Genomic DNA, 13,832 nt, shown 5'->3' on the forward strand with positions numbered 1-13,832 from the left:
GATGCAGAAGTCGACGTTGGCTAAATGCAGACGCCAACGGTGGCAAGATGCAGATGCCAACGCTGGCCAGATGCATCCAAATGGTGCATAAAACATTTTGCCAACGTTGGCAAGATACAGAAGCCATTGTTGACAAGATGCAGAAGCCAACGTTGGCAAGATGCAGAAGCCAGCGTTGGCAAGATGCAGACGCCAACGCTGGCCAGATGCATCTAAATGGTGCATAAAACATTTTGCCAACGTTGGCAAGATGCAGAAGCCAACGTTGGCAAGATGCATAAGCCAGTGTTGGCAAGATGCATAATCCAATGTTGGCAAGATGCAGAAGCCAACGGTGCCAAGATGCAGACACCAACGTTGGCCAGATGCATCCAAATGGTGCATAAAACATCTTGCCAACGTTGGCATCTGCATCTTGCCAATGTTGCCCCAACAATCAATGTTTACTGGGTAGTTATTATGCTTGTGATGGATTGTGACAGATCGAACCTTCATTTTTGCAATTTATATACGTAGAAGGTAGCCTACCATGAAAAAATGCCAGGATCTTTGGAAAATGACACGGGTTGATTTCAGAGTTGTACGTAGCCTATAGGGTAGACGGGGGTAAAAAGCCCACCCGGGGTAAAAAGCCTACCTTAAATATCTCCTTACAGAGTTATAGAAACAAATTTAAACTCAAGTACTTCAAAATAAAATAAATTCCTTTTGATTTTCACAGGTTTTTAAAATTTCATTTGATTTTTACAGGCTATAAATCTCATTTAATTTTTACAGATTTATAAACGGATTTTATTTCATTTGTTCAGGACACTACAGGTTACATCATCACAATTCCTTGGGATTTTTACAGGTTATAATTTTGAAAAAAATTAACTTTCATTTGATTTTTACAGGTTATAAATCTCATTTAATTTTTACAGGTTTAAAAACAATTTTTATTCATTCTGTGCAGATTACTACAGGTTGAGCCGATCATAGCAAGCATTTTGCTTCTTTGTGATGTCATAGATGTTGCCATCATTGTTGCTTGGTTTCCATTGGGACAAATTGATTGATACTTTATCGTGGCGGATGGAGGCTGTCCTTAGTAATTCTGGAGTTTTTTTTTCTGCAGATTGGATTACGGTTATAATATTTAATATCTTTTCAGGAATGCAGGTTTAGAGGTTTTTTTTGCAGATTAAATTACAGCTGTAATATTTAATATCTTCTCAGGAAGTACAGGTTTAGAGATTTTTTTTGGCAGATAAATTTACAGTTGTAATATTTAATATCTTTTCAGAATTATCGATTCTTTACTGTTTACATGTTTTTTGCAGACCTTCTGATGATCCGTTAGGTGAAACAATTTGTAAAGGCTTCAGATAGTAATAACTACATTTGATTCTCCTTACAGAGTTGTGTAAATAAATAAATACTGCCACCATGTGTATGACTGCATTGTGGGTAATCATTAAACGCGTGTTAATGGAAGCCGACTTGACGCAAGAAAAGTGTAGACTAAAATGGTTGGTTTTGCTTGATTTCTTATAAAAATTTAAATCAGGAAATGAAGTACTGCTCTTCTCAGAAAGAAGAACGCACCTTGATATTTTGTTACGGAGTAGTCATTTGTTAATTCTAGAGATAGCTAACGATAGTTTTATCCAAGTTTTTATGGTAGTAAAATAACTTTGAAAATTTAAAGTATGCCATTGGGGTAAAAAGCCTACCATGGAGAATATGCCATTGGGGTAAAACGCCTATGGCAGCCTTTTTACCCCTTAATTGTGTGGAACATGGATGAGACTGGCATATCGACTGTTTATAAGCCAACCAAAATAATTGCGACGAAAAGATCAAGAGGAGTGGGGATAATAACGAGTGGAGAAACAGGAAGAACTGTCAGAGTCATTTGTGCAACTAATGCAGCTGCCTCTTACATACCACCTATGGTTCATATTTCCGCGAAAGGCCATGGCAGATTCTCTTATGAATAACAAACCTCCTGGAGCAATTGGATATTGCACTAAGAGTGGATGGAGTGTCGAAGATAGCTTCATGACATTGTTGAATCACTTTTGTGCAATTGCTAAACCATCAAAAGAAGACACATTATTATTCTGGATGGACATCATAGCCACAAAACGCTTAAAGCTGTTAAGTTTTCATAAGAAAATGGCATTGATATCGTTACCCCACCACCACATTGTACTCACAAAATGTAGCCATTACACAGTCTCAAGAAAAGCAGCTAAGTGAAGGTTCCAGGAAAAACAGCACAGTGATGGGTCTCTGATAAACCAACAAAGTGATGAGTCCTCCGAAAAGCAGCAAATTGATGAGTCTCAAGAAAAGCAGCCAAGTGATGGGTCCTTGACAAAGCAGCCAAGCGAAGGGTTCCAGGAAAAACAGCAAAGTGATAAGTCCTTGGGAAGACAGCAAAATGAAGGGTTCTTGGAAAGCCAACATGGTAGGCCTACTGATTTAACCTTTCACCATAATATGCCTTCAACTTCATCAACTAGTCCATGAGAGAAGACATTGTAAGAGCAAAACGTGTCCTTTTTAAGCTGTGCACACCCACGCATGCCACATCGAGTGCTAAGCCAAAACGAAAACGTAGCCTACATCAGAGCAAGCACAATTAATCACATCTTTTCCTTACAAAAAGATGTTAGGCTACAGGAAAAGAAACTTGCTACTAACAAACTTTCAAGAAAACAAAAGAAGACTGTGTCCAATGTCCATGAATAGGGCAGCTAAAAGAAAGCAAAAGAGAATTAAGAAAACGTTGTTGCTGATGATTTAGATCATGAGAGATGGCCTTGCTTAGTAGCCTACCGGTATATGGGGAGCCGTTTTCTAACAGTAGGCCAGCAGAAAAGTGGATGCAATGCAGCATGTGTAAGCATTGGGCACATGAAGAATGCACTCCTGGTGAACGTGTTTATGTCTGCCAAAACTGCAGCTCAGATGATGAATTCTAGTTCAACAATATTTTTTAAATTTATTGTAGGCTACATAGCATAGCCTATTATGTAGACATACAGTGCTGGTGTGTGTTAGATTAAGTATCTTTTCAGTACAATAACTTTTTGCAAAATGTCTAGATATGTCGACTTCTGAATGCATTTAAATCATAAAGATAGCCTATCAGCATAAAAAGAAAATATTTTCTTGTTTTTTTTAACCTGGAAATAATGAAACATGAGCTCTAAAGTCAGGGATACCTATCTAAAGTTGGCAAATGTTAGGTTTTGGTAGGGAGCATAATGTGAACATTGTTACTGTATATTAAATTTACTTAAACTGACAACGTCACAATAAACTATTTCTCTGTTTGAGATTATTTCTGGCTCATAAAGCTTGGAGGGGTAAAACGCCTACCCCATAGGCTTTTTGCCCCAGCGCATAGGTAAAACGCCCCTTTCAATATTTTTATTTTGTCATATTTTGTGCTTTGTTCAAATATTTCATCTTTGCTTTTATGGGCAATTTGTTTAGTTGCATTGTGCCGGTATTTTAAGGTGGTGAATGATTCGGTAAAATAGTAAAGGTGAAGATTGGTGCGTGTTTTTGCTTAAGGGAGGCTTCTTACCTCAGTCTACCCTACGCCGCAAATTCTACGTCGCAAGTATGCGACGTAGACTTTTTGTTTGCGCTAACGCTTGCTGCCACATTTTTTTGGATAGTTTGCGCTTGAGGCTACGCCGTAAAGTTTTCGAGTTTTTTTTTAGCGCATAGCGTCAACGCATATTTTTTAATGTATTTTTTTTTCTCTACAACACGCCAATACCTTCCAGCGCTGCAGTTGAAAGAATGTTTTCAATGGGCAAAGACATATTGGAACCAAAACACAGCAAAATATCAGATGAACACTTTCAGATACTTGTGTTTCTTCGTGGAATTTAAAATAAAGCTTGTTTGTTTCGAGTGGTTTATACCATGTGAATGTTTGGCACCTAGCAAACAAAATTAGTTTACGCTAGTGTATGCGCTGACGCTGACGCCGCCAACTTTTTTAGAAGTTACGTTGACGCATACGGCGTATGGTTTTTCGAACGTTTGCGTTTACGCTGACGGCGTCAATATTTTTTGTATGCGCGTACATCACTGGTTGATTTGAATCAATAGGCTAGTTCTGACAAAAGGAAACTCATTTGACGTTATGATAATGGATCGCTACACAGATATTATTTTATTTTTAGAAACTTGTTTCCACATTTGGTGACATCGTTCAGTTGAGGTTTTGATTGGTCAATATATTTAGGTCAGGTCGCTTCCGTGTGCATAACTACAGAAATCCACAGAGAATGATTTAGAGTTGCCGTCTAAATATTTAGTTAATTCACAAAAATTAACGTTAATTAATTGAAGACAAGAAACATTGATTAGAAAGATGTCAAATATTTGAACAAGAAAAATAGGAGAGATATCTTCGCCTGCCATCTTGAAAACAGTGTCGTTTGAGAATACAAAAACCTATTTTTTTCAAATTTAAATCAAAATTGGTGGAGAAAAACTCAATCTCAAACAAAACTAAAATATTTTTTCTTTTTTTAAGGTAACCTCAAACTGACAGAAAAATGTCTTCTTAAAAAGAAAAAAAATTTCATTTTTAGAAAAGCGCTGCAATGAAGAAGAGCTTGTGAAATTGATAATACAAATGGAATGAGAAAATTCATGTTAAATAGCCTGGCAATACTGCCTGAAATCTTGAAGTCATTTTTGTAACTGTTGAGTGTTGATTGAAGTTGAACCAGTTGTAATGTAGAGTGGTGTAGTACCATATGTAGGGTTGGCAAAAAAGCTACAGACATTTCACGATTTTACACCATTGCAAGTTAATTTTATCAATTCAAGTTTGTGTTAGATTAAATTTTCACATAAATTTTTATGAATGAGGCCTAAACCGTTTTTTAGAGAAAGAGAGAGAAACCTTTTATTTTAAAATAGTATACGGTACAAACATATACATCTCGTAGATGGAATAATTCCCTGGCAACAATACTTCAACAATCGGAAACTTCACTTTGTCGATTACAGTAACTGGCCCTGCGTCAAAATCCTTTATATACGGTACCATCAACCGGGGTGACTTTGTTCAGCGGGGTGCCGCAAAAACTGCCGATTTTGAACAAAGTCACCCCGGTTGACGGTAAGTTACAAAACTACCAGGAATGACTTATCAAGGCTTTGTCAGTCCAAGGATAAAGATTCAAAAACCAACCAAACCTAATCTTTAAATCAATATATTGGTTTCAATAGGGTGCAACCTAGTTCGTACCTTGAACCATTCGTACAGTCAGTTCGTACCCTGAAAAGATCGAGAAAATAAATTAAAAGAAGCCGAAGTCGCTGATTGCAGTTTAATAGCACAAAGCCGAAGTCGCTGATCGGAGTTTCTGCAAACAACTCCAGAGTTAGGGTTAGCGGAAACTGCGGGAAAATATTTGCGGAAACAGCGATCAGTGAGGGTTAGGGTTAGAGAGCATAGATTACTCGATGGTTAGAGTTAGGGTAAGCGGAAACTGCGGAAAAATGTTTGCAGAAAATGCGATCAGCGAGGGTTAGAGCATAGATTACTCCATAGTTAGAGTTAGGGTAAAGGTTAGCGGGAAACTGCGGAAAAATGTTTGCGGAAACTGCGATCAGCGAGGGTTAGGGTTAGAGCATAGATTAATCTCAGGTTAGGGCAGTGGTTCTTAACCAGGGTTCGATCGAACCCCTAGTGTTCGACGAAGCAGTTTCAGGGGTTCGGCACAAACGCCCAATTTTTTAAAAACATTTTTGAACCACACTGAAGTACGATGGCTGTCGAGGGGAAAGTACGGTAATGAATTGCGTTTTTGCTTTGCGCACAGAAATATTGGAGTTCTTGAAAAGTCACAACCATCGGCATTCAAAATACTTTGAGGGCAAGTTTTATCCTTACTTTGGTTTATTTGGCTGACATCTTTGGTGCTTTCCATCAGCTGAATTACCAAATGCAAAGAGGTGGTAAAAATGTAATAGACGCTGAAGAGCAAAAGAGTGCTTTTCAGAGGAAATTGCAGTTGTGGTGGCAGCGATTTGAAAATAACAACTTCGCTAACTTTCCACGTCTGGATGAGCTACCGTAGTAAGCAGTTCCGATACAGCAATTAATGGCGAAGTTGCAGAAGTTCAGAGGCTTTAAGCCAGTATTTACTGAGCATTTATTGAAGTTGCAAAATTCATTTCAAAACTACTTTCCTGAACAACTTTCTGCTAGTTTACGCAGACGCATGGCATGTGTTTGCTTAACCGAAGTGGTCGAGTTTTGTTTATAATAATTAACGGTACGTAGGTCGAACGTAGCGATAACTCCGAGTGTGGCAATAAAAGCACTCCTAGTGTGACGACATAATTATGTCATCCATCTGCGTGACATTTTGCTGAATTTACATTGCTTGATGAAACACGCTTTCGCCCCCACGGCCAAAAAAATAGTTAGGCGCCTATGAGCTACAAGTTTCGCTGAGAAACGTTGTCGTGTTTTATCTGAGAAAACTTTCTTCAACGTTCATCAGCGAAACTCAACTGTGCAACACCCGAATTGACTATATATTTTTTGGACATTTTGACCGAATTGAGTATATTTTTTTCGGACATTTTACTAAAAAATCGGTCAGTGACCGATAAATGACCGAAAAAAACCCCCAGATTGAATCACTTTGGTCAAATTTTAGTTAAAAATAAAAAAAAAGCGCTTCCGCATAGTATTGAACTCATTCCCTCTGGAACACCAGCCCAAGACGTATCCTACACACCACCGAATCAGTGGAACATAATTGTCGAATTTAGAAGTTATATATATAAATATAAGCACTTTTCTCGTCTTTTGCTTTGAAAGAGAAAAAGAAAAAAGTGCCTATAATCCTATATAGTGACGTCATGACCGGTCAAATAGTGTTTCAGATTCAAAGACCGGCGCCGGTCAAATAGCCACTGCCATAAAACAAACAAGCAGAAAACAATCCATTGTATCAATTTAGAGGTGGGCATCCGCTACTTTGAAAATAGCCTGCTTCCGCTACAATTTTCTAAAAGAGCGGTGCTACTGTTATTTGCTACTACCAGTCAAAAAGTATTGCCCTCTCTGTCCTTGAATCAAAAGTAACACGCTCTACAGCTATTTCAATGTGCTACTTTTTTTTCTTAAATTGACACTGAAAAGCCCTGTTCAAGTACATTATAGATAATATAATACCTTGTGAAGTGACTTTAAAAATGAATGGTATCACCTTTCACTGCGATTTCAATGTTGTTATGGAAAACAAATTTACTAAAACTTTTAGGTGCAGTTTTATACTTATTCTCTAGTGTTTCCATCAAAAATCTACATACATATAAAAACGATTTTTTGTTCACTTTGAATTGGCAAGTAGTGAAACTATGATTGAAGCAAATGTAGCACACTAGCTAGGGATGGGCAAAATAGAAGAATAAGCTATTCTAGAATTATTCTAGAATAATTTTACGAATTTAGAATTTCGAATACCTATTCTAGAATAATTATTTTAATTTCAGAAAATGTCAAAAAGCTTTGTTTTTATTCTGGTTTTATTGAAGACACATAATGGAAAGTGGCAACTAAACAAAACACAACAGTAACTGTCTAGGAGAGCAAGTCTTTGTGGTAGTGAAGAATGTTTAAAGCTTCTAAATGCTCTCCAGTGAGCCGCAATCGCAGTTTTGATGCTGTTAATCCAGCAATCGAGAAGGATCTTTCTGAGGATGCAGAAGTGGCTAAATACTTCCTCGCAAGATCAAACAACCGCGAGAACTTTTCTTGATTTTTGTTCCACCATTCAATTGCATCGCTGTATGGCACTTTTGCCTTTAGGTAGAATCGGTTTTCTTCGGCAACTCAAAGCTGTTCGTTGTCGTCGTTACTTGATGCTGAAGTATTCGTCGCTTCAACACCGGAGCTCAATAGATCACAGATTTCATTGGATTGCTGCATTGTTGCGGAACTTCCGACACTAGGTGTAGCGGTAGCCTCACCCAGAGTTGAATTGTGTTCCATTCGTACGATGAAAATAGATGCAAATCCACAGCACAACGATCTTCCGACATCTACAAACCGCACTGGCAAAGAAAGCTGGCTAGCCGTTTTCGCTAGAGCGACTAGCTGTCGCTGAGCCGAATGTAATGGATCGGCAAAAAATTGATAAAAAAATTTGGTAGTCTTTAAAGTGGATATTTTAATTTCAGTTTGGAAAATTCGATTTGAAATGTCATTTCAATTCGAATAATTAGATATTCGGATTGCAACCATTCGAAATTCTATATTGCCCATCCCTGACACTAGCACAGGTCTTTCTGCTACTGCTATGTTGAGAAGAAAGTGGCTTTGCTGCTGTGACTGGTGGGTACTCTGACAAAAAGGTAACATTGCTACTGCTACCTACTTAAAAAATAGGGATGCAACCTAGTTTGTACCCTGAACAGTTCGTACCCTCAGTTTGTACCCTGAAAAGATCGAGAGAAAAATAAAAAAAGCGGAAGTCGCTGATCGCAGCTTCCACAAACATTTTAAAATTTTACCCCTGAAAAGATCGAGAGAAAGATAGCACAAAGCCAAAGTCGCTGATCGCAGTTTCTGCTAACCGTAACAGGCCTTCAAACTCGTGTTTTTTTTCGGCAGCTATCGTAGCCTACCGAGAGCTCCTTCTCGATGGCCAAATCTGCATGCTTGGAGACCAAAATACAAATAACGATAGCACAAGTAAATAGAATTAATAAACTCGCAACAAGGCCAAATTAAACACTTAGTGTTGTTGAAGTCTGGGCGACGTCCTGCTATAGAATCGTTGTACCAAGCAATAACTGCTTTATCGGGATTGTAATTCGGTATTGCGGGACCATCAATTGTTTCAACACTAAATGGCTTCAACTGGACACTAAATTGTTTCAACTGCTCGCTGCTCAGTAAATTGTTTCAACTGCATATGTACCGCCTTTCATAAAACCTGACCGTTTATACCGTTATGCTGTCACCATCAAGGGTGTGAAGTCACTCACCCACAGCGGGAACATTGTGTTTTCTCTTCGGAATGTCAACTAACTTACGGAGACAACAAAATCCGTCATTTTTACATTGATTCTACGTTTGCGCGCAGTCGTTAAATCAGGGTAAAAATGACGAATTTTGCTGTCTGGGTAGTTCTCCTCTTTAACAACGATTCAATGTCCGACAACAACATTGAATCGACATAAAAACGACAATATAGCCAGCCGATGTAAATTGGCACTTCGGATTAACACATTGTTAAAATAAACGTCGGGAATTACAAACAAGACTTATAGCTGTGATCGCAGCTGGATATTTTCCATACAATAGCAAATGTTTCCTTACAATACAACAGTTGCGATTATGACGCGCTGACCTAATTATGCGTCACTCTTTGATACTACATATTTTCGACAGTTAATACATGCTCACTCATATTGTTGTGAATCCAAATTGTGAAATTAAATAATTAGCTAGAAGAATCGGGCGGCCAAAATGGCCAACTGAGGAGGTAGCACCGGCGGTCATTCAAGCACTACTTAGCGGCCATGGCTGCCGGCTGCTTTAAGGCTTGCCTTACCCTAACGCTAACCCTCGCTCATCGCAGTTTCCGCTAACCCTAACCATAGACTAATCTATGCTCTAATCCTAACCTTTGCTGACCGCAGTTTCCGCAAGCACTTTTCCGCAGTTTACCCTAACCATAGAGTAATCTATGCTCTAACCCTCGCTGATCGCAGTTTTCGCAAACATTTTTCCGCAGTTTCCGCTTACCCTAACTCGGCCCTAACTCTAACAATCGAGTAATCTATGCTCTCTAACTCTAACCCTCGCTGATCGCAGTTTCCGCAAACATTTTTCCGCAGTTTCCGCTAACCTTTAGGCCTACCCTAACCGGGTCTGCTACTATTTGGTGAGTCCGATTCCGTGAGTCTGATTCGGTGAGTTCCTAACCCCTAATCCTAACCCCTAACCCTTAAACGGCAATGATAATTAGGCTACGGTACCCGATAATTTAAAAAAAAAATTGAAAAAATCCTCCGTTAAGGGATCGGACTCACCAAATCGGACTCACCGAAACGGGCCATTCCAACCCTAACCATAGAGTAATCTTAAACAGACATAACTCAGCAACGACACTACATTTAACATTATAAAATCAAAAAACAAAAAGCAAACGTTTTCGACTAGTCATATAGCCTATTTCAAGCCTATAAGAAAAAATACATTATTAAAACAAGAAATGCTAAAGAATCATATAGTATCACAGCAAAAAAATAATACGCCACTGTCCACCTCTGAATGTATATCAAATTATGTTGATTATCTTGTCTGATGCAATAGATATAATTCCTCATTTATACATACAGATGAGTAGAGACAGACATAGCCTGTGGGGATGCAACCTAGTTCGAACCCTGAACAGTTCGCACCCTGAAAAGATCAAAGGAAAAAATTTAAAAAAAGCCGAAGTCGCTGATCGCACTTTCCGCAAACAAACAAAAACTGTTAGGATCATTACCGGAAATTTTAAAATGTTTGCGGAAACTGCAGAAAAACGGTTCTATTTTTTTCTCTCGATCTTTTCAGTTTGTTTGTTTGCGGAAATTCCGATCAGCGATTTCGGCTTTTTTAAATTTTTTTCTCTCGATTGTTTCCTAACCCTAACCCCTTTAAAAATGTTTGCGGAAACTGCGATCAGAGACTTCGGCTTTGTTCTATTTTTTTCTCTCGATCTTTTCAGTTTGTTGGTTTGCGGAAACTCCGATTAGCGACTTCGGCTATTTTAAATTTTTTCTTCTAGATCTTTTCCTAACCCAACCCTTTTAAAATGTTTGTTGAAACTGCGATCAGCGACTTCGGCAAACTCTTATCATTATCGGAAATTTTAAAATGTTTACGAAAAAACGGAACTCCGATCAGCGACTTCGGCTTTGTTCTATTTTTGGTCTTTTCAGTTTGTTTGTTTGCGAAAACTGTGTTTTTCTCTCGATCTTTTCAGGGGGAAAATTTTAAAATGTTTGCGGAAACTGCGATCAGCGACTTCGGCTTTTTATAATTTTTTCTCTCGATCTTTTCAGGGTACGAACTGTTCAGGGTACGAACTAGGTTGCACCCGCTTGTGGTACTACTTTAATGAAAGGAAAAGGATGCAACCTGGTTCGTACCCTGAAAAGATCAAGAGAAAAAATTAAAAAAGCCGAAGTCGCTGATTGCAGTTTCCGCAAACATTTTAAAATTTTCCCTCTGAAAAGATATAGAGAAACAATAGCACAAAGCAAAATGCTGATCGCAGTTTCCGCAAACGAACAAAAACTTTAAGGATCCTTACCGGAAATTTTAAAATGTTTGCGGAAACTCAGATCTCAACCCTAGTAGTAATCCAGTTTTAATCCGGTGATGTCCCTGTTACCGAGGGTGGCCGGATTCACCTCCAAGTGCCCCAATCGTCTTCACACCCTGCCTCCACATCGATCTGTCTAGCGCGTCCTCTCTTGTCAAGCCCACTTTGCTACTTTTTTCCTCAACTTGCTTTTTCCACGTTTTCTTTGGTCTTCCTTGTTTTCTACGACCCTCCACTCGCAACTCCAGCGCTCTTCTCAAAACATCATCTTCATCCCTTCTCAAAACATGCCCATACCACCTCACTCCATTCGCTTTCGCCAACTTATCAACACTCTCATTCAACCCAAGCAAGCTCAGAAGTTCTTCGGTATTTCTTTTGTCCATCAGCTTTACACCACACATTGCTCTCAGCATCGCTCTCTCAGTTCTTCTTAAAATCGCCAATTCGTTTTCCCGTAAGCACCATGTCTCACTTCCGTACAGCATTGCAGATCTCACACAACTAGTATAAATTCTTCCTCTCATTTTCAACGGAAATCTTCTACCACATAACAACTCTCGACACTCTCTAAATTTCACCCAACCAAACCTTACTCTTGCAGTCACTGCCGCTTCACAACCACCACTGGCATTCAATCTATTTCCTAGATAGCAAAAGGCATTTACTGATTCAACCTCGTCATTCAGCTTTTCAACAGGACCAATCATTCCTTCCTCAATCTTCTTGCATCTTTCACATTCAAAACCATCTCCAGATCTGCATGTCACTCTCTTCATCTTTGCACATCTTCCATGCACCCATTTCTTGCATTTTGTACATGTAACAGAATTAGCCATCACTCTTCTTCCGCAGACGCCACATGGGTTAATTTTGCTCATTGTGATTTCCCCTTCCGTTCCGCTTATTACGACCTTTGTCTTTTTGATGTTCACATGCATACCTTTACATTCAAACGATTCCTTCCACTTCTCAAATTTCCCTCTCAGACCTTCCATTGTGTCACTCAATAAAACCAAATCATCGGCGTACAGTATTTTCATTAATGAATCTTCTCTTACACATTCGGTAATTACATCAATCACAATGGCAAAGATTAGAGGAGAGAGGTCAGAACCCTGGTGTACACCCACCTTCACCGAAAACTCATCTGAGAGGGCAGATCCAACGCGAACTCTTGTCCTTGCACCGTCGTAAAGACCCATTACGGCTTGCACGAGCTTCTGGCATTACTTTTTTTCTCATTGCCCATGCCATCACTCTTCTTGGAACTCTATCAAACGCCTTTTCCATGTCCACAAAACACATAACCCTAACCCTTTTAAAATGTTTGCAGAAACTGCGATCAGCGACTTCGGCAAACTCTTGGGATCACTACTGGAAATTTTAAAATGTTTGCGGAAAAACGAAAACTGCAATCAGCGACTTCGGCTTTGTTCTATTTTTTTCTATTGATCTTTTCAGTTTGTTGGTTTGCGGAAACTCCGATCAGCGACTTTGGCTTTTTTTAATTTTTTCTCTCGATCTTGTCAGGGTACGAACTGAGGGTACAAACTAGGTTGCACCCAAAGAAAAAGGGTTTGATCCAATATTCTGACCAAAAACCAATTATGTGATTGAACTAGGATACAGCGATTACCAAAAATTTATTGAAATAATATGGTAAGAGTTAAAAATGTAGGAGCTGGTATACAAGTTCCCCTCCCTTGTAAATCATGACAAAGACAGGAATCGACCAAACGTATAGGATGAAACTACTTTACCTTTGCTTTACTGTTCACACACTTCAATCGACATGTTTTGGTCAATTCCTGTTGTTATGATTTACCGGGGGGGGACTTGTACACCAGCTCCAAAATGTACATAATCGCCACCATGACGTGACATAGTACAGTAACAGTAGCCTGATGAATTACAGGCATTGTTGGTCTTTAGTTTTTATAGGTTTTATATTTAACATTGTAAGGGTTAATAGACATTAAAATGCACTGTCGGCCGGTTAATTCAACGCTTGACAATTAGTTCTTAACTTGGTTGGTTAAAAAAACTGTAAAAATATGTTTGTGATGCAGCATGCAAGTTAAAAACTCACAAACATAGTTATAACTCGTCACCATGGTCTACACTAATGACTCAGCATCTATGAAACCCTTACAGCTTTATCTTTAACATGTTCAAGTTTATTACGTACATTTACAGAAACACAAAACTACGCAACAAATTAAATATATATCAAACGTTTTTGACATCACAATCTGGCAATTGGAATTCTGTAAATGTAATAAACTTGTATATGTTAAACTTGATCACATTGAGCAATGAGCCGAGGCATATGAAGCTGAGCACTCGGCTTCAACAAGACAAGTTCAACAAGACAAACTCTCTAGTCTCTACCGAAGCTCTTTATTTTTTGATTAAACAAGTCTTTAATGCACACAAAATAGGCTAGATAAAATGACATGGATA

Source organism: Aplidium turbinatum, chromosome 5 (genome assembly GCF_918807975.1).
Source record: "Aplidium turbinatum chromosome 5, kaAplTurb1.1, whole genome shotgun sequence".
Lineage (NCBI taxonomy): Eukaryota > Metazoa > Chordata > Ascidiacea > Aplousobranchia > Polyclinidae > Aplidium > Aplidium turbinatum.